Raw genomic sequence first — 23472 nt, 5'->3', positions numbered from 1 at the left:
TTAGCCATCTAAACCTCACAAACATGAAGTTTAGAGTGGTATAATTGCCAAAATTTGAAAAAAAGCCAAAAACAGGACCCGTTTTTTCAAACAGTTTAGGTTAAAAAATGTTGTGCAAGAGTAAGGTTAATGGTGAGATCGACACTCCAAAAAAAATGCTAAGTTTTTTTCAGCTCATAAGGCAACTTTTTAGATATATAACACCTAGAAATTCATTTTCATACTCTTCAAATAATTCAAGAAAAATGGTCACTTAATAGGACACAAAAGTGTCCAAGGACATAAAAGTGTCCTGTTACCATTCTAGTGTTAGGTGGTTTGAGGGTCCACCACATGTCCAAGCTAGCCCTATGGAAAATTCCTACCTCTATTGTTTGAAGGTCAATGTGCAAATGGAGTGTCGCTACTAGGTTTACTACCATGGATGGTTTGGGACAGAGGTCCACCACTTTTCCAACCTACTATCCATTGTGTTTTGGAGGTTTAAGCCCAGGTTTGTTTGAAGGTCCACCACCTGTCTAAGCGAGATCTATTGAACAAAGCTATCTCTATTGTTTTGATGTCAATGTGTGAATGAAGTGTAGCTACTTTGTTTACTACTATGGATGGTTTGGGGAAAAGGTCCACTATTCTTCCACCCTACTATCCATTGTGTTATGGAGGTCTTAGGCCAAGGTTGTTTGAAGGTCCACCACCTATTCAAGCTAGCTCCATTGAAATAAGTTATCTCTATTGTTTCAAGGTCAATGTGTGAATGGAGTGTAGCTACTTTGTTTACTACCATGGATGGTTTGGGGCAGAGGTCCACCACATGTCCAAACTACTATCCATTGTGTCATGGAGGATTTAGCACAAGGTGGTTTTAAGCTAGTTCTATTGAAAGAAGATATCTCTATTATTTGAAGGTCAATGTGTGAATGGAGTGTAGCTACTATGATTATTGCCATGGATAGTATGGGGCAGAGGTCCACCACTTGTCCAACCTACTATCCATTGTGTTATGGAGGTTTTAGCCCAGGGTGGTGTGAAGGTGGACCACCTGTTCAAGCTATCTCTATTATTTCAAGGTCAATGTGTGAATGTAGTGTAATTACTATCTCTATTACCATGGATAGTTTGAGACAGGTTCACCACTTGTCCAACCTTAATCCCTTATGTTATGGTGGGTTTAGCCCAAGGTGGTTTGAAAAGGTCCACCACTTGCCCAAGCTAGCACTATTCACTAGTCCTATTTCTATTGTTTGAAGATCAATGCGTGAATGGAGTGTAGCTACTATGTTTACTACCATGGATGGTCTGGGGAAGAGGTCCACCACTTGTCCAACCTACTATCCCTTGTGTTATAAAGTTTTTCGTCCAAGGTGGTTTGAAGGTACACAACCTGTCCAAGACATTAGGCAAAATTTGGACTCACAAAGGGGCCCTTTAAGGAGTTTGACTTTACCTCTCTCTACCAAAACGGACGCATGGATAAATTTTTGCAAATAAACTCCAAAGTTGGCGGAGGTTTGACAGTTAGAATGTCCTCTGCAAGCTCTATCTACTGATATATAGCACGCCATGAGATTCCTCATATTTTAGAAGATTCTTTTTTTGATTCACTTAGATTCCGATAGAGTTGTCACATCATAGGTGAATCAAAAAAAGAATCTTCTAAAATATGAGGAATCTCATGGCGTGCTATACATCAGTAGATAGAGCTTGAAGAGGACATTCTAACTATCAAACCTCCGTCAAATTTGGAGTTTATTTGCAAAAATTTATCCATGCGCCCGTTTTGATAGAGAGATGTAAAGTCAAACTCCTTAAAGGGCCCCTTTGTGAGTTCAAATTTTGTCTAATGTACCTCTATTAAAAGGAAGCTATCTCTATTGTTTGAAGGTCAATGTGTGAATGGAGTATAGCTACTATGTGTACTACCATGGATGGTTTGGGATAGAGGTCGACCGCTTGTCCAACCTACTATTCATTGTGTTATGGAGGTTTTAGCCCTAGGTGGTTTGAAGGTCAATCTGTGAATGGAGTGTAACTACTATGTTTACTAGCATGGATGGTTTGGGATAGAGATCCACCACTTGTCCAACCTACTAACCATTTTTTTATGAAGGTTTTAGCCTAAGGTGCTTTGAAGGTCCACCACCTGTCCAAGCTAGCTCTATTGAATAGTCCTATTCATAGTTTGATAACTTTGATGGTTTGGGATAGAGGTCCAACACTTTTCCAACCTACTATCCATTGTGTTATTGAGGTTTTAGCCCAAGGTGGTTTGAAGGTCCACCACCTATCCAAGTTCGATCTATTGAAAGAATCTATCTCTTTTATTTGAAGGTCAATGTGTGAATGGAGTGGAGCTACTATGTTTACTACCACGGATGGTTTGGGATAGAGGTCCACCACTTGTCCAACCTAGTAGCCATTGCGTTATGGAGATTATAGCCCAAAGTTGTTTGAAGGTCCACCACCTATTCAAGCTAGCTCTATTGCAAGAATCTATCACTATTGTTTGAAGGTCAATGTTTGAATGGAGTGTAACTACTATGTTTACTACCATGGATGGTTTGGGGTAGATGTCCATCACTTGTCCAACCTACTAACCATTGTGTTATGGAGGTTTTAGCCCAAGGTGGTTTGACGGCCGACCACTTGTCTAAAATAGATTTATTGAATAGTCCTATCTCTACTTCGATAGCGTGGATGGTTAAAGGTTGAGGTCCAACACTTGTCCAACCTACTACCCATTGTGTAGTTAAGGTTTTAGCCCATGGTGGTTTAAAAGAATTTATCTCTATTGTTTAAAGGTCAAAGTGTGAATGGAGTGTAGCTACTATGTTTACTACCATGGATGGTTTGGGTAGAGGTCCATCACTTGTCCAACCTACTAACCATTGTGTTATGGAGGTTTTAGCCCAAGGTGGTTTGAAGGTCCACCACTTGTCCAAGCTAGCTCTATTGAATAGTCCTATCTCTACTTTGATAGTGTGGATGATTTTGGGTAGAGGTCAATCGCTTGTCCAATTTACTATCCCTTGTGTTATAAAGGTTTTAGCCCAAGGTGGTTTGAAGGTCCGCCACCTGTCCAAGCTAGATCTATTGAAAGAAGCTATCTCTATTGTTTGAAGGTCATGTCCAAGCTAGATCTATTGAAAGCAGCTATCTCTATTGTTTGAAGGTCAATGTGTGAATGGAGTGTCTACTATGTTTACTACAAGGGATGGCTTGAGATAGAGGTCCACCACTCGTCCAACCTACTAACCATTGTGTTATGTAGGTTTTAACCCAAGGTTGTTTGAAGGTCCACCACCTATACAAACTAGCTCTTTTTAAAGAAGCTATCTCTATTGTTTGAAGATCAATGTGTGCATTGAATGTAGCTTCTATGTTTACTACCATGGATGATTTGGTTCATAGGTCCATCACTTGTCCAACCTACTATCCATTGTGTTATGGAGGTTTTAGACCAAGGTGGTTTGAAGGTCCACCACCTATCCAAGATATCGCTATTGAATCCTATCTCTACTTTGATAGCGTGGATGGTTTGGGGTAGAGGTCCAACACTAGTCCAACCCACTATCCATTGTGTTATCAAGGTTTTAGCCCAAGGTGGTTTGAAGGTCCACCACCTGTCAAATCTTGATCTATTGAAAGAATATATCTCTATTGTTTGAAGGTCAATTTGTGAATGGAGTGTAGCTACTATGTTTGATATCATAGATGGTTTGGGGTAGAGGTTCACCACTTGTCCAACCTACTTATCGCTGTGTTACAGAGGTTTTAGCCCAAGGTTGTTTGAAGGTCCACCATCTGGCCAATATAGCTCTATTGAAAGAAGCTATCTCTATTTTTTGAAGGTCCATGTGTGAATGAAATGTAGCTACTATGTTTACTACCATGTATGGCTTGGGGTAGAGGTCCACCACTTGTCCAACCTTCTAACCATTGTGTTATGGAAGTTTTAGCCCAAAGTGGTTTGAAGGTCCACCACCTGTCCAACCTAGATCTATTGAATAGTCCTATCTATATTGTGATAGCATGGATGGTTTGGGTAGAGGTCCAACACTTGTCCAACCTACTATCAATTGTGTTATGGAGGTCTTAGCCTAAGGTGGTTTTAAGGTCCACCATATGTCCAAGCTAGCTCTATTGAATAGTACTATCTCTATTGTTTGAAGGTCAATGTGTGAATGGAGTGTATCTACTATGCTTACTGCCAGGGATGGTCCGGGCAGAGGTCCACCAATTATCCAACCTACTAACCATTGTGCTATGGAGGTTTTAGCCCAAGGTGGTTTTAAGGTCCACCACTTGTACAAGCTAGCTCTATTGAAAAAAGCTATCTCTGTTGTTTCAAGGTCAATAGCTGAATGGGGTGGAGCTACTATGTTTACTACCATGGATGGTTTGGGGCAATGACTACTTGGATACTAGGAAGTAGGGTCATGCACTAGTTCACCTTGGACATTGAGCTTTAAAACTAGGGCCACCACTTGTTCAAGCTATGCCACTTAAATAGGGAGGGGGTTCTTGAGCCAATATGCACCACTTCTAAAATTTTGCTTCTATTGAAATATTTAAGTATTACTTTGACATTGAGAAGCAAGCTCTATAGTCGTTTAGTGATGAAATTAGAACTAAGTCCAGCACTTGTCCAGGCTTGTCCAACCTACTAACCATTGTGTAATGGAGATTTTATCCCAAGGTGGTTTGAAGGTTCACCACATGTCTAAGCTAGCTCTATTGAATAGTCCTATCTCTAGTGTGATCACATGGATGGTTTGGGTTAGAGGTCCACCACTTGTCCAAGCTACTAACCATTGTCTTATGGAGGTTTTAGCCCATGGTGGTTTGAAGGTCCATCACCTGTCCAAGCTATCTCTATTGAATAGTCCTATCTCTATTGTTTGAAGGTCAAAGTGTAAATGGAGTATAGATACTATGTTTACTACCATGGATGGTTTGGGGTAGAGGTCCACCACTTGTCCAACCTGCTATCCATTGTGTTATGGAGGTTTTAGCCCTAGGTGTTTTGAAGATCCACCACCTGTCCAAGCTAGCTCTATTGAAAATTCTTACTTCTATTGTTTGAAGGTCAATGTGTGAATGGAGTGTAGCTAGTAGGTTTACTACCATGGATGGTTTAAGGTAGAGGTCCACCACTTGTCCAACCTACTAACCATTGTGTTGTGGAGGTTTTAGCCTAAGGTGATTTGATGTTCCACCACTTGTCCAAGCTAGCTCTATTGAATAGTCCTATCTCTACTGTGATAGCATGGATGGTTTCGGGTAGAGGTCCAACACTTGTCCAACCTACTATTCATTGTGTTATGGAGGTTTTGGCCCAAGGTGGTTTGAAGGTCCACCACTTGTCCAAGTTAGCTCTATTCAATAGTCATATCTCTATTGTTTGAAGGTCAATGTGTGAATGGAGTGTAGCTACTATGTTTACTACCATGGATGGTCCGGGTTAGAGGTCCACCACTTATCCAACCTACTATCCTTGTGTTATAAAGGTTTTAGCCCAAGGTGGTTTGAAGGTCCACCACCTATCCAAGCTAGCTCTATTGAAAGAAGCTATCTCTAGTTTTTAAAGGTCAATGTGTGAATGAAGTGTAACTACCATATTTACCCCCATGGACGGTGTGAGGGCCATAGCCAGACTCGACCCTACTCACCCCTCTCAGTCCTCCAAACCATTCCAGGGAGTGACGTAGATCTATCTGCAGGTATCCCTCCCACTTGGGACCGACATTAAGACAAGACTCCGGACTATCTCGAATGCCAACCCAAGGGGGTACATCCTTCTAGGGCTCTGATACCACTTGTGAGGGCCATACCCAGACTCGACCCTACTCACGTCCCTCACCCCTCCAGACTGTTCCAGGGAATGACATAGATCTATCTGCAGGTATCCCTCCCACTTGGGACCAACACTCAGACAGGTTTCCGGCCTATTTCGAACGCCATCCCAATGTGAGGGCCATACCCAGACTCGACCCTACTCAACTCCCTCAGTCCTCCAGAACGTTCTAGGGAATGACGTATATCTATCTGCAGGTATCCTTCCCACTTGGGACCGACACTCAGACAGGACTCCGGCCTATCTCGATTGCCAACCCAAGGGGGTACATCCCTTCATTCAACGATTATATCCGTTTCTCATAATCAATCTGTCCTTGATAGCTTTCCGCACCCAAAATCGTGGTCCTTAGTCTTGAATCTCTTGATCTTTAACTTGAGGATCTGCTCTTGCTTTCTTGTTTTCCCTTGGTTCATGGCGATAACCCCTTTTTCCTGACAAGCATGCACGGCAGTTATCACTTTCCCCTAAGAAGAGGGATCTTGCAATCCTACCTGGTCTCGCTCGTCCCCGATTACCCATTTTTATCCCACGTAGTCCTAACGTTTAACATAAAAATTTTAAATCAATATCCGGCCATCTGACCCTCCGGATCCGCCCACCCACCGAACCATTTCATGAAAATCCCTTCCGGAGGTAGTACTTAACTACTACAAAATCAGGAAGACAGTAGTCTATCAGACATCATCAAACAACAAGCAACATGCAATCTATTGCATACCCTCTTTCAGGGAAATTCATCTGGTTGTTCCCACCAGATCTTTATTTAGAAACTTTTAATTCATTTCCTTTTCTTTATTTGCTATAATTAGCTTGTAACTAGTTTCCTAACTAATCATGCAACACAATTAGTTTCAACCAATTCATCTTGCCTCCCCATTCAGGTCAAGATAATCGGTTACAAGCCATCAAAATGGCAGCACCTTCACAATATTCCCAAAATTAAGTGTTTGGGAAAGGCTCATAAAGTAATTTAATCATTCCTTCCTAAGAATTTTATTTCGAGAGGTATAGCACCATCTGGTGATAGATGCATGGGATAGCCCCTATATTCCTAGCCTTTCCAGTTCTTTTTTAAGAAACCAAGTCGAAAAAATTTCCTTAATTAAATTCACACCATCCTCCTTGAGAATAACCTTCTCAACCAACTATTGGCATCAGGCCATACCCGGATTATGGACGATTTCCAATAAGATACCGCACGTACTTCACCCAGCCGAGAAAAATTAAAACAAACCCATTCATCCCTTATCCCTTGGGCATGAATGACCTATGTATAACAACTTTCTGGTTACACTGCCCTAGCCGAAAAGGGCCAATCTCCGACAAGTTCCCCAAGAGAATCCTCTCAATTGGCCGGCCTTTCAATCAAATTGACCCCAAGAAGATCCATCTTGGTTCCCGGTCATTTCCAGACAATCTATGTTGTCCTAGTTAAATCTATGTTTTGCAATGGGCTATCCCTATCACCTCTCGAGATTCCTTTTTTAACTCCTAGTTGGTAATTTTCAGGTTCATTCATTTATCAACCTTAATTCCTACTTTCATTAATTATCTACCAGCCAAGTTTATTTAGAAAATACAAGTGAGTTTTTGCCATGGGCATGTGATGGTTAATGTCTCTTCGGAAATGCCAACTTTTTAAGTTCAATCCCCGTTTTATCGATTCCCAGGTTTTTACAATCCTTTGCCATCCATGGGGCATCTCCATGGAAGCTTGTAGAGTTTTCGGTTCAAACAACACGAAGATCAATTCCGCGAAGTTATCCCCTACCTCCCCCATCCCGTATTTGCAAACAAACTTGAAATTGAAAACTTTAGAAATACTATTCAATACTAAAAATTGAACTACTTCTATCGAGGTTAAACAACTACTCTTTTCTTATGGTATCTAGCTTTCCATTTTTAGGAAGCTAGATGGTCATTCTATAATTTATGAGTTTTCGAGAGCTCTCCATTAAAGCTTAAACCTAAAATACAAGGTAGTCACTAAAGTTTACATCTAAGTACAAAGTTACCATTAAAGCTTAGCTTACGAGAGCAAATCTACCTTTGAAACTTAACTTTATGATGCGTAGATACTCTTATCACTTAACCTTAATTGCAAGGTTTCCATTAAAGATTAAAACCTAAAAATGCAAGGTAGTCACTAAAGCTTACATCTAAGTGCAAAGTTACCATTAAATCTTAGCTTACGAGTGCAAATCTACCTTTGATGCTTAACTTTATGATGCGTAGATACTCTTATCACTTAACCCTAATTGCATGGTTTCCATTAAAGCTTAAAACCTAAAAATGCAAGGTAATCACTAAAGCTTACATCTAAGTGCAAAGCTACCATTAAAGCTTAGCTTACGAGTGCAATTCTACCTTTGAAGCTTAACTTTATGATGCGTAGATACTCTTATCACTTAACCCTAATTGCATGGTTTCCATTAAAGCTTAAAACCTAAAAATGCAAGGTAATCACTAAAGCTTACATCTAAGTGCAAAGTTACCATTAAAGCTTAGCTTACGAGTGCAAATCTACCATTGAAGCGTAATTTAATGATGCATAACTACCATTAATACTTAACCCTAATTCCAAGGTTACCATTAAAGCTTAAACCTAAAATGATGCACATAAACCTTCCTAGTGTTAAAACACATGGATTAATAATCCTACTAGAATTGAAGATTACCTCCTATAAACAAGAGGGAAGTGGGATTGAAGTCCTTCTTGAAGATATGTGAGGCTCAAGGAGGAAGGAAAGGGATTTAGGATGAAGAGGAAGGAGAGAGGAGCTTCTTCACAAAACCCTCAAGGGTTTGGCCTTCAAGAGAGGAAGAGAGTTGAGGGTTTGGCCTTCAAGAGAGGTAGAGAGCAAGAGCAAGGTTTAATGGAAACCTTGATTTACTTAAGCATAGTCTTGAGCATGGCAAGTATGCAAGTAGCTTAGCAATATATGTGTGTCCCCCAAAATACAAAGGAGAGGGGGTGTTTATATAGGAAATGGTGGGTGGAATTCTCTTCTCAATTCCTATTGGACCCCAAATTCTCTTCTCAAATGCTATTGGATCCTATTTCTCTTCTCAAATGCTATTGGACCCCAATTCTCTTCTTAATTCCTATTAGACCCCAATTTTCTTCTTAGTTCTTATCTCTTAACTTTACCTTTCAATCTAGTTAGTCCCTTTTTCTTGCAATTCCCGATCTAGATCAGTTCCCACGCGGCTCTTCACGGAGAAGTATAAAAATAATCTTAATCTTTTTGGAAAAATATAGGGATTGATGTAATTCTTATCCAAAATATCCTTGTCTTTTCATTATGGAGTAAAGTCTCGTTGTCCGCATGACTTCTTTGTCGGTCTAGCTTTTCCTAAATTATTTTCCACGTTGAAAAAGCTCTGAATGGCTTTAGGGTTTAGGGAGGGACCTTACAGATGGTTTGGGAAAGCGGTCCACCACTTGTCCAACCTATTATCCATTGTGTTTTGTTTTAAGGTCCACCACTTTTCCAAGCTAGCTCGTTTTAAATAAATCTGCCTTCATTTAAATAATCCCGTCTAAATTTGAATTAAACTGCCCAAATTTTAATAATCCCACCTAAATTCAAATGAAGGTGCTCAAATTTAAATAATCCCACCTAAATGAACTTCACCGTCTTACTTAAATTCAAATTTTCCTATCCAGATTCAAATTTGAAAGCAAGTTCAGTTAAAAGGATGTCTTTGTCCCACCTAAATTCAAATCCACCCTTGTTGAATCACATTTTTTGCATCTATAGCCAAACAAGGTCCACCACTTTCCCAACCAGTAACACAAAAAAAAACCCCAACATTATACATCCACCAAAATTCTAGCTCACATATTTCATATTTCAGCCATTTCAGAAACAACAGACAAAGAAAGTAGCCATGAGCAACTCAACAAAGAACAACCATTTGACCAAACCAAGATTTAAGCAATTGACACAAGTAAGTCGACTTGTCATTCATGTTTACTGTTAATACACTATGTATTTAATATCACACAAACAATATATTTGCATATCTCTATATGTTTGAAATATGTGTATTTGCATAGTAATACAATATGTGTATTTGCATAATAACAATACTAAACCCTAAAACCTAAAAATGTAAATTATGCCTCTCTGAAAAAAAGAATGACAGAGAATTGATGAGAGAGAGTGCGAGAGAGGGAGAGAGACAGAGAGGGGAGGGAGGGGGGGGGGGGAGAGAGAGAGAGAGAGAGAGAGAGAGAGAGAGAGAGAGAGAGAGAGATGTACCCGTTCTACTGTGTCGCCTGTTTTTTTATGTCAATGTGTTCCACAATAGCGACCTGCTCTACAATAACGACCTGCTATGTGATGGTGCAACCTGCTCTGCGATGGCGACCTGATCGACGATGGCAATAGCGAACTGATTTTCTCAGATGGTGATGGCAAACTGTTTTGCGATGTCGACCTATTCTGTGATGGTGATACCACCTGCAATAGTGACCTGGTTTGCAATAGTGACCTGCTCTACGATGGTGACCTGCTCGGTGATGGAAATAGTGACATGTTCCTCTGATGACGACCTCTGCAGCAATACCTATTTCGTGTTGTGCGTGAAAGCGACCCTAGGTTTGTGTTTTTTGTGTGCGAATGTCACGTAAGCAGCAAACGTGGCCTTTAAGATTAGAAGGATAATGACCTAAATTGTGGTTTGTGCCTCATGGCACATATGGGGCCTAAACTTCAAATATAGCCTGTTTTGAGTTTTATTATCATGTTTCAAGTCCAAGTTGCCTGTTTTGTCATAACTTTTGACTGGGAACTCAGAATATAGCAACGAAGGGCTAGGATGAAAGCTTGCGAGATAATGTGCACACCTAGACCTTTTCCACATTAAGACTTTTGGGGTACCCAACTTAAGCATCCTAACCCTAAAAAGTCTAGAGAGACACAAGTTTCATATCAGTTTCAAAGGCCACCTGCATAGAATTAAAGCACAAAAAGGGACAACTAAGTTGGTTCATATTCCCAAAAGCTATCACATGGCTTCACTTGAAAACCAATTTAGTAACGATGTGATGAAAGGACGAATGGTCAGGGAATTGGTGGAAGCAGCACCGGTGTTAGACCTTCCTATAGCATATAACTTCTTGGCCAAAAGGGTAATCAAAATAGAGACGAGTCACGTTATTAAACCGGTCTTAGACTCTTCCATGAATGCTTCTGTTACTTTTCGATCCCTTCGCATCAGGAAGCAAGATCTTAGCCCAAAACCTACACGACTCACTTGTTCAACATTTAGTCTAACATAGTAGGCCTAGTCCACTATCTGCCACTGGGACCCACCGTCAATTGTCCAACCAGTTTTTTATTGCATTAGTATTTTACCTTCAGCATGGCCATTAAAACTAAGTCCACCACTTGTCCAAGCTATACTGTGGCAACGCCCTATCCATTGCCACCATTTGTTTTGCCCGCCAACCACTTTGTTTTTGCATTAGTAGTTCACCTTAGTCATGGACCATTAAAACTAGGTCCACCACTTGTCCAAGTACTACTCTAAAATAGCACTATCCGTGATTGGGTTCCATCACCAATTGTCCAACCACTTTGTTCTTGAATTAATAGTTCACCTTTGGAATTGGCCATTAAAACTAGATAGTAAACCTAGTCCACTATCCACCACTTGGTCCACCAACCAACTCCTTCTTGCATTTGTAGTTCACCATTGGCATTGGCCATTAAACTAGTCCACCACTTGTCAGGCTATACTCTTAGTAGGCCTCATCCACTTTCTACCACTTGGTCTTCCCGCCAACCATTTTTCGTTTGCATTAATATTTCACCGAGTCATGGCCATTAAAGCTAGGTCCACCACTTGTCCAAGCTATGCTTGAACATAGTAACCCTAGTCCACTATCCACCACCAACCACTTTGCTCTTGCATTAGTAGTTCAGCTTCAACAAGGGATACTTGGAGATTGGAGATTAAAATTGGTCATTAAACGTAGGTCCATCACTTGTACAACCTTGCTTACATTTTCAGAAGCAATGACTACTTGGACACTAGGAAGCAGGGTCTTGCACTAGTTCACCTTGGACAATGACCTTTAAAACTAGGTCCACCACTTGTCCAAGTTATGTCACTAAAATAGGGAGGGATTCTTGAGCCAATATCCACCACTTCTCAAACCTTGCTTCCATTAAGGTCTACTTGGACATTGAGATGCAAGTTCTATAGTAGTTTCGTGATTACATTAGAACTAGGTCCAACCTACTACCCATTATCTTATGGAGGATTTAGCCCTGGGTGGTTTTAAGGTCCACCACCTCCCCAAGCTAGCTCTATTGAAAGAAACTATCTCTATTGTTTCAAGGTCAATGTGTCAATGGAGTGTAGCTACTATGTTTACTACCATGGATGGTTTGGGGCAGAAGTACACCACTTGTCCAACCTACTATCCATTGTGTCATGGAGGCTTTAGCACAAGGTGGTTTGAAGTTCCAAGACCTGTCCAAACTAGCTCTACTGAAACAAGCTATCTCTATTGTTTCAAGGTCAATGTGTGAATGGAGTGTACCTACTATGTTTACTACCATGGATGGTTTGAAGCAGAGCTCCACCACTTGTCCAACCTACTATACACTGTGTCATGGACGCTTTAGCCCAAGGTGGTTTGAAGTTCCACCACCTGTCCAATCTAGTTGTACTGAAACAAGCTATCTCTATTGTTTCAAGGTCAATGTGTAAATGGAGTGTAGCTACTATGTCTATTAGCATGGAAGGTTTCAGGTAGAGGTCCACCAGTTCTCCAACTTACTATCCATTTTGTTATGGAGTAATTAACCCAACGTGGTTATTGAAGGTCCACCACATGTCCAAGCTAGATATATTGAAAGAAGCTATCTCTATTATTTCAAGGTCAGTGAAAGAATGGAGTGGCGCTACTATGTTTACTACCATGGATGGTTTGGAGCAGAGGTCCACCACTTGTCCAACCTACGAAACATTGTGTTATGGAGGTTTTAGCCCAAGGTGGTTTGAAGGTCCCCCACCTATCTATTGAAAGAAGCTATCTCTATTGTTTTAAGGTCAATGTGTGAATGGAGCTGAGCTACTATTTTTACTACCGTGGATGGTTTGGGGTAGAGGTCCACCACTTGTGCAACCTACTAATCATTCTGTTATGGAGGTTTTAGCCCATGGTGGTTTGAAGGTTCACCACGTGTCCAAGGTAGTTCTATTGAATAGTCCTATCTCTATTATTTGAAGGTCAAAGTTTGAATGGAGTGTAGCTACTATGTTTACTACCATGGATGGTTTAGGGAAGAGGTCCACCACTTGTCCAACCTACTATCCATTCCTGTCCAAGCTAGCTCTATTGAAAATTCATACCTCTATCGTTTGAATGCCAATGTGTGAATGGAGTGTATCTACTATGTTTACTATCATGGATGGTTTGGGGTAGAGGTCCACCATTTGCCCAACCTACTAACCATTGTGTTATGGAGGTTTTAGCCCAAGGTGGTTTGAAGGTCCACCACCTATCCAAGCTAGCTTTATTGAATAGTCCTGTCTCTATTGTTTGAAGGTCAATGTGTGAATGGAGTGTAGCTACTATGTTTACTACCAGGGATGGTCTGGGCAGAGGTCCACCACTTGTCCAACCTACTAACCATTGTGTTATGGAGGTTTTATCCCAAGGTGGTTTAAGGTCCACCACTTGTCCAAGCTAGATCTATTGAAAGAAGCTATCTCTATTGTTTCAAGGTCAATAGCTGAATGGGGTGGAGCTAATATGTTTAGTACCATGGATGGTTTGGGGCAATGACTACTTGGACAGTAGGAAGCAGGGTCATACACTAGTTCACCTTGGACATTGAGCTTTAAAACTAGGTCCACCACTTGTCCAAGCTATGCCACTTAAATAGGGATTGGGTTCTTTAGCCAATATGCACCACTTCTCAAGTGTTGCTTCCATTGAAATAATTAAGGACTACTTGGACATTGAGATGCAAGTTTTATAGTCGTTTAGTGACAACATTAGAACTAGGTCCACCACTTGTCCAAGCTATATTGTAATATAGTACGTGGATCACCATTTATCCACTTTGATTGGGGCTCCTCAAATTGAAAGTCATCAAATTATTAACATTCATAACCGTCATGTCTTTTATAATGGAAATTATAAAATTGTTTGTAGGATGGACTTCGAATCTGGGGAGAAAGTACCTTTGATTCTTGATAATGAAATTGTTGGTATTAGTTGTGTGTGTAGAACATATCCAGATTCCACATGTGGTGGGACAGATAGGGCAAGAAAATGTATCTATACTAGTGGAGGAATGTTTGAAGGATGTGGTGCTCCCTTTTCCTACAATGGATACTACATCTCTCCAAAGTTCATTATGGAGTGCTGTTCGATGGCCCAAGCTTATTTTACAGTTTTCCATGATAAATGACAACCCAATTGACACAAATGAAAGCTACAGTGGTGATGAACAAGGGGATCAACCTCATTCTCTACTTACAGATGCAATACCTATAACAAGCCTAGAGTTTGTGAAACATTGACAAAGAATCTTGGAGAAATCAAAGGGTACTTTTACAGGATGACACAATGATGCAAATTGTACATGAAGGGACCATCTTATATGTATTTCCAAACAATTATGTTAACTTCCATGTCTTAGTGATGATTTTGTGGGTGTGGGTATTGAAAGGGAGAATGAAAGTAGTCAAAACATGCTTGATGTGGCTAGCATCACTTTGGTAAAGTGGCCCATCAAGCAAACAACCATGTTGGATGGGATCCCATTAAAACGCTTTGTTCCTATTAATGGGATTCATGCTAGATGTGCATAATTTGATGTATCCAATGATGATAATGCTAGAAAACATGGTGATGGGAATACCGTTTCTACACCATTCAGGAAGCGATGCTACCCTTTTATCAACAGATCTCGCAAAACAAGAGCAGCACCAGCTTCTGATTTTTATCTTGCAACTGAGTCAATTCAAAGGGTTTCATGTATTGATTGTTGTGGACAAAAATGTTGTCAGTTTGCAGATCGGGATATGGTGACAAGGTTATGGCAAGAATTTTGGGGAGAGTCTTAGAAAGCACATACTAATTATGTTTATGATGTCCTATCTATATGCTATCAGAAAGATGAAAAGATGCGATATCAATTCAAGATAAATGGCTCTATTGTTTGTTGTAGCATGGTATGAGCTACATGGAATACCAAAGACATCATTTTATCGCTACAAGGAAACAATTGAAAATGGTGTGTGCCATTACGTGCATGGTAACACATGCACAATGAGACGAGGACTTCAACATACTAACTTAGCAAGACCATTGTTAAATGAGTTTGTGGATAACAAATCTGAGAAGATGCCACACAGAAGTAGAACACTACTAGATGGCTCAAGAGACACTCAATTAGTGATTCCATCAATGTACAAATAGGTTGAAATTTTAAACAAAATCAACATGACAATCGACCAAATGGGCTATGAGAAGAAGTTATCTCAGTCTTCTTTTGGTAGGATGTGGAACAAAGAGTATCCACATGTCACTTTAACAAAGACAAGTGAGTTCTCTAAGTGCAATGTTTGCAGTTCAATCAAGGCAAGGATAGAAGATAAGCCTTCTCTTGATGAGAGATGTCTTCTCTTGAGAGGGAGAGAAGTACACATGGCACAAAAAAAGAGTTGCAGGAGCCTATGTTATGCATGGTGCACATATTGAGAAACTCAACCACAAAAGTATATATGCATAATTCATGATAAGATAGATCAAAAGAAGATTGCAATTCCTAGATTACACGTTGTTCCTAAGGGTGTGGACTCCGGATACAATTTGCAAGTGGCATTGATAGGTATGATCACTCATGAACATGGAGAAGGTCATTACGATCACTTTCTCTTGAATGGTTTGTGGCCAACTGATCCAAATGTTACAATTGGCTCAATATTGTTTACATAACCTAGAGAGGATAGATAAGCATCCTCTTGGTGATCTAGCAGCCAATGGACTAACAAGGAGCTCTATCTCACTACTATATGATTTGAACTCAAGGGATGCTTTGGACTACCACAACTTGAGGGACGGAAAAGAGCCCATTGTGCAGACATAAAAAATTACAGAAGAGGAATTGGGGTCATCATTTTGCAAGTTACCGGAGAACTTGTTACTACAATTAGATAATTGTGTAGGGGAGAACAAAAATTGATACTTATTTGCCTATTTGTCCATGCTTGTTGTAAGGGGTGTTTTCAAAACCATTCAACTAGGATTTTTAATGGTTGGGCATACACATGAGGACATAGATGCAATGTTTAGTAAGTTTTTAGAGAAGTTGAGAGTTACACAAACTTATACTTTGCCTCATTTGATGGATACACTAAGGAATAGCTCATCTTCATCTCTAGCTCCATTTATTCTCACAAAGGTCCGTGATTTCAAGCAATATTGTGATGGCTATCTTTGTGATGGACAAGACATACTTGTTGGCCATTCCAAACCTCTTCAATTTATGTTTTTTATGCAAGATGAGACACCCATGATGCAATATAAGGCACATGTAGGTGTATCAAATTGGAGTGGAAGTATTTGCCTTTGGAAAACTGACATAGAAGGAAATCCAATGCTACCACATGGAGATCCACCTTTGGTACCAATGGTAGAGTATCTCAAGGCCCATGAAGTAGTGATTTCAGGGTTGAAGAATTATATTAAGTTTGGCAAAATTTAGGAAATGGTTCAAGTGTGCCACGATATTATAGGCCCGTGATAGATTATTGGACTAAGGTAATTGACAAGCTTGGAAGAGTATTAGCTGAAGACTGGCGGCCACACTCAACTGAAGACTGACGAAATGATAAAAGAAGGAAATCCTATGTAGTCATTCCTTGATTAAGAAAACCCGTAATTTCACTTGTAAATACTTGGGGCTTGTTGAAGTTTCCAATTTTGTATATTATTTTTGCCATTAGACTAAGTAGGATTTCACCTTGGAACATGAGGTTTTGTATTTGGAAGGTATATATACCAAATTCTAACCTTAATAAAAAAACCCTTTTGTTTATTCTATGAGGTGGCTGTGAGAAGCGTATTCTGTGTACGAGAGAGAGTGAGACCTTATCTTGATGCTACGCGCACACCCGTGGTCATAATCGAGTATGGAGAAGTGCAGCGTGTTGCCCCCGAAGAGAGCTACTCGCCAATAAACACATTGCATGTGTACGGCCGGGCTTCGCGAGATTGACCTGCGAGCTATTTCTAGGGATTCGGTAAGCAAACGGTGTCTGTTTTTGCATTTTAGCATATCCACGCGTTTGTATTGAGTAGAGCTACACATTAGGCACCTTAGTTTTCAGAAATGTTGACTTGCAAAAACCTGTCAGACATCCTACGTGATTCCTCACTGGGTGTTTATGGGTAGGTTTTTGGGTCACGAACCTTAGGGAGAGTGGCCTATTAGTGCTAATAGGATATCCCTTAAGTTTTGTAGCATTTTGAGAACGTCTAATGGGTATTTGGCTCATGGAAGCGTTGTAGGTAATCTCCTCCTGTGCACAATAGTAGGTTGTAACTTAGACATTGGATAGAGACCTTTGTAGGAAGTAGTCAATAGTCAATAGTTAGTCGAGTGTAGGTTGACACCTTATGCTTGCTTCCACGCGCCTGCGGATAGAGACATTGGATAGAGACCTTGGTAGGAAGTAGTCAATAGTCAGTCGAGTGTAGGTTGACACCCTATGCTTGCTTCCACGCGCCTGCGGATCGAGCTTCGTCCTTAATTAACAATTCTTGTTAGGTGAGTTCTCACTGTGCTGAAGTTTGTCGCAGCGTATTCGACAACATTGGCGCCGTTGCCGGGGACGAAAACCCTATATAGGTGACCGAGACTAGTCCTTGAGAATAGGGATTCTCTGGCTTGCCAGAGTCTTATTTTACATTTAGATAGGATCAGAGGGTGGTGGACTCTCTAGGTCTTAAAGGGAGTCTAGGGAGCGTATGGCTCGCCTGGATCGTCCGTCTTAGGTAGTGTTAGATAGGAGTTAGGTTGTGAGGTTGTGGTGTGAAGAGTACGAGTTGGAGTTGTAGATGCGGTGAGAAGATAACTTGAGAGTCCGTGCGAGGCCAGGAAGCAACCGAGGCACCAAAATCACCATCTCACATGATGAGTAGGAGTAGGGTAAGTAGGACATCATGATTTATGATCTGGAGCACTTCATGCATGTTATATTTGTTGTTAGGCTCATGGAAGAAATATAAAAGACGGTAAATTGTGTTTAGAAGCTGAATTGAAGTCCAAAAGTTTCTGTGATTATTGTTGAGAGGTCTACAGAGCATAGGAAAGTCCACTGGCAAAAAAAAAAAAAATTCTAAGACAGTAGACATCCTACGTGTAGGATGTCTACAGGGTGATCTAGCAGGAATTTTGAGAATATGAGTTGACCAGAGTGTTTAGAAGGTAGGTTTTACCCTCTTTTCACTTGGAAAGTGGAAGATTGACCATATCTTGACAGATTGTGGCCAAAAGACAGTAATTTCCAGACATCCTACCCAAATTGTGCCAAGGCATAATTTTGAGACCAAAACCATAGGATGTATTCATATGCATGATCTACATGATTTATTGAGTGCATGTGAAAGGTTTCATCTCAATTGGGTGAGAAAATTGGTGTTTAAGCACGCTTTTTGACAGAAAAAAGGCCAGAATAGCTAGGTTTGGGGTCTTTTGACATTCAAACACAAATCTAAACACACCAGGGTGATCAACACATCAAGGAAAAGCTATGGGCCAAGTTGGGTTAAATTATTATGCAAAATACATCCTATGTGTAGGATGTCTAATGCATGATTAAAAGTCCAAAATTATATTTAAGACATACCAGGCTCTCATATAGACTTAGACAAACCTGCTAGTCAAGTTTGGTCCAATTTGGAGTTGATTTGACTAGTGAATTCATATGAACGGGCATCAATTGACCAGCTTATAGGTGTCCAAACCAAAAAGTGAGAACAACTGTGAGCCTAGCACATCAAGGGAAAGCTACAATGTAAATTTTATCTGAAACAGAGCAACTAGACATCCTACGCGTAGGATGTCTATAGGATCATTTTTAGGACAATTTTATATTGTGGACATACAAGGAGGTTCTAGTTGACTTAAGGATTCTAGAACTTTTTTCAGAAGTGAAATTGGACTTTGTTTGACCTATTTACGGAGCAAAGACAAGAATTAAGACGTTACCTCTAGTCTGACAAACACGTAGGTGGCGTACAGTTCAAGATTAGTGGACCTAATCAAGAACATCAGAAGCGTATAGAGTACATTAGTGGTTGGGATTAAACACTCCAGTTATACCAACCATTACGAAGACCACCTCTAGTGGTTAAATTCTTTGATTCGATTGCCAAAATTAAATGCTTGTGTACAGGTATATTCAGTAGCAAAGCAAGAAGTTGTGCAGAAACTGATCCCTTGCCAGGTGAGTGGTTGGATTTGTGATAAATTGCATTGCTAAGTTTGATGAATTTAAGATCAAGAAGACACATTCCAAGAGACCAAAAAGTGGCATGTGATCAGGATAGCTTAGTATCCACTGAGGAGAGTGTAACTCAGGCAAGGCTAGATCCATTAGCCCCAATCATTGAGGAAGGTAGTGATACTGACACTTCATCAGACAAGTCCTTCTTCATGATGGCTAGTCAACAGCCATGAGGCTTCTCCGGTGAAGGACCAATTCTAGGAGGAAGTACCTCCCAAAACCCTTTGAACAAGGCCAAGTTCACTATAATCTTCTTAGAAGGAACAAACTCTCGGGGAGCCCTAGTTTATTCTTACTATCGGGGACGCAAGTATATTTGTGTAGAGGAACGGCCTTCTCAGAGACTGGAGATAATTCAAGTCTATGATGATGGAGATAGATTTCGAGATGAAAGGGGGAACCACTATCTGATAGTTAGGAACCCTGAGGATTACAACATGTATGGAGATAATGTGGCAAAAGAAAAAATGGTCTCAGAAACTCAAGAGCCGCCTCCTAAAATTGATCGACCTGGAGCTCATTTTACGTATGATAGAAAAACAACCAGAGTCTCTACCTATAATGAGAATGTGGGAATTTACAAGCATGAGAGCGAGGGAGTAGTCTCTTATATTTGATGCAAAGAACCCTACCCAAATGAATTAAGCGATGACAAGGTTCTTTACTTGTTCTCTTATGAAATTGCTATTGGGAAGCATATCATTTTTGTTGACAGGTACAGACGAGAATAAAAATGAATTTTGCCAGAGGAGGTAGATAAGGCAACAGTTCCAGAAACATCAACATATGCCCCCGAAGAAGTACCAAGGTCCACCTATACCCCTAGCAAGTCTACAAATCAATTTTCAAAAGAGTACGACGCAACATCACATTCTAACCCGCAGTAGACTTTCAACTATCAAAACCAGCAGGCAACCCAACCATCATTGTAGGCATGGATTCAACAAAATGCAACATCCAAACAAGACCTAAACAGAGGTAGTTATCCAGCCGCACAAGGACTAAGAGATTTACAAGAACCACCACTCCATTCACATTACCAAGGGGTGAATGCATGTTAACCTGTCATGCTTTTTCATGTCCCGGACAATGCTAACTAGCATAATTTTGACATATTCTAACTAGTACAATAACTTGAGCTACATCTCCAAGATCTATGACATATGATATATCAATAGAAAGCAATTGAAACAAGGAATCCAAATGTACAACCTCCGACAAATTTTGATATTATTTGTAAAAAATTTACCGGACGCCCAACTTTTCGAAGATGTGCTAACTTGAAACTGATAACTAGCACAAAAAGCGCGACAGGTTAACATGCTTTCACCCCAAGGCGAGAGTAGGCTGAAAACTCAAGAGTCGGTAGAGCCCGGAAGAAAACCAATAGAACGAGAACAAAGAGAACAAGTTCGGAGAGATGAACCACCTCTTGCAAGAACCGTAAGAAATTATGGCTTAGGAGCACCACTGGGAGAGGAACCCTCCCACTACCGAAGGCTAGAAGAGGCATATCGAGGAGGATGAGGATAACCAATGATGATATTTCTAGACCATCATAGAATTAGAGCTTCTCAGGTGCAAAAATGAGTAAACAAGAAATGCTCGGGAAACAGAGATCCTAGGGATCATGTAGCAGCCTTCGTGTGTGTAATTAGAGCTAAAGAAGTTTTAGATTTTCCTACTCAATTTGTAGGGTTTGGACTTACCCTAGAAGAGGATGCAGCCACATGGTTTGATTCTGTGGAGCATAGAGATTTTGAGTCTATGGAGAAGGTTTTTGACGAGTTTATTGAGGAATTCTCACAAAGGGGGATAGCTCATAATACAGTCTCACAAATCCATAAATTCAAACAAAAGGAAGGGGAATCTGTGCGAAAGGAAATCCTATGACTAAAGAGATATGTGAAGTTCTGCCCTGTGGAAGAACTACCAACCCAGTCCAGACTTATGCTTATATTTATTCAAGGACTGAGAAATGCGGATCTCCAGAAGGACTTACATATGAAGAGGAGCACAACGTTAAATGAGTTAACTAAGGAAGCTCTTTACCTTGTAGACAATTGTGCGGTCTACAAGGAGGGTGAATTCAAGGATCTTGATGATGATTCATCCTCACAACAAAGTGGAAGCAAGTCCACTAAGTCATCACAGAAAGGAGAAGTAGCTATAAGCCAGAAGGAGCTGGTGGAAGAAGTGCTAAAAAAATTAATATGTATGCCAAGCCTCAGGCTAAGCAGCCGAAGTGGTGTGCAATTGAACAAAAATGGACAAACCATGTGACGGAGGAATGTTATTATAACAAGGGATATGTGAGAGAGAGACCTTATGCTCCCCAAGCTCAAGTAGCATCTCCTCAAATCCCACCGATGCCTAGGTATCAAGCAGGTAACCTACCAGGACCTGTAGGAGTTGAAAGACCACAACCAGTATTGGGGCAACAACCACCCCTACCAGGAGTAAGACCGGTCGGCATAAGATATGCACCAACGGTAAAGGAATCAGAAGAGAAGTCTTTGGTACCCATGCATGCATATTACAAAGATCCCAATGGATATGCAGCAAATCCTGTCTATTATCCACCTCAAGAACCTAAGACGCAAGAACCTTGGAGCATGATTGGAAGTACAGGACCACCACTAGCTACCCAGGTTGCAAGAGAAGGAAGATAGAGCTTGGATGAATGTGAATGAACACTGTTGTTCATAGCCAACGGAGGCATGGGAAGGTAGAGGCATGCTTACCAACAGAGAGGAGCTCAAGGAGCACGTCAACAGCCTACGGGACCCTGCTACAAGTGTGGTGGAGATCACTGGCTAAGGGATTGTCCTCACGATGAAATCATTAGAGTCAATGCGTATTGCAGAGAATGTGGAATTACTCACTTGATTCCTGAATGCCTTAAAAACCCGAGCAAAGGAGCAAAACCTACTTTAAACATGCTGGAAGCAGTGCCATCCAGTTGGGGGTCAGAAAATGAAACAGTAATACCTATTCAGGTAGTCACACAGGCACAAGCTCAAAGAAGGACAAACGAACCCATAATTGAAGAGCCAAAGACCGATGCCCCTAGTGCAGAAATGAAAAATCAACGAAGCACTTGGAAAGCTAGAAAGGCTCGTATGAAAGCCAGGAAGGAACGAGAGCAAATGGCTCTACCAGAGGAGCTAAAACACACAAAGGATAGATTGGGGCGATTAGAGGATCTAACTAGTTTAAGTTCACACACTGCTACAACCATAGGGCCCAAGGAAATAGTGGAACCCAAAAATGCAGGATTGGGAGGATCAATATTGGTAGAAAAAGTAAATGAGCAGCTTGACGCACTTATAAAGCATACGAAGCGAGACTAAAAAACAACCAAAACCAAGAGCAAAGATGGATGACTTATCCATATGCGGAACTAGAAAAAGAGAGGTTGAAAATGTGTCAGAAGATGATTGAAACAACCCAATCCTTGATAGAAAACCCACCTAGTAAACCTGCAAGTTGGCACGAGGTGCCAGCTCCAACCCCTATCACACCAACTCTAGAGAAACAAGCAGACACAAAGGATGGACTCATGACTGCCTCAAAGTCTAAGTGGAAACCTATCATAGTGTCAAATACAATAGATGAGACATTTGATGGTTTCCAACCCAAAACATCGGCGGGGATGGGTAAAGAGTGTGACAGTCTAGATGACTTGTGGAAGCAAATCCGGGAAGCAAATGAAGCTAATGGGCTAAACTACCAACTAAATTGCGCCGAGAAGGAGAAGAATGAGATCTTACCTCCCATTGAAGAATTTGAGGCAAGATCACAAATGAACTTTGATATGCATTCACAAGGGGGGGACGAGGGGTCAATTAGCTCAGGGCACAGCCAACCTGACTCGCTAAAAACTCTACCCTCTTACCTAGGGGAGTATGAAGCTAAGTCTGAAGTGAGAGAAATCCCATCTCAAAGACTTTCTCCCGACAGAGTAATGGATTCACAAGGGTTGATTGAGTTATTGTCTACGCCTGTGGCATGCACAATCACGTTAGCCGAACTCCTGAGGTTACGACCAAACATGTGGACCACCG

This window comes from Adiantum capillus-veneris, chromosome 24, assembly GCF_014529385.1.
Source record: "Adiantum capillus-veneris isolate H3 chromosome 24, ASM1452938v2, whole genome shotgun sequence".
Classification (NCBI taxonomy): Eukaryota; Viridiplantae; Streptophyta; class Polypodiopsida; order Polypodiales; family Pteridaceae; genus Adiantum; species Adiantum capillus-veneris.
The sequence above is the reverse complement of the archived record's forward strand: the minus strand, read 5'-3'. Positions refer to the sequence as shown.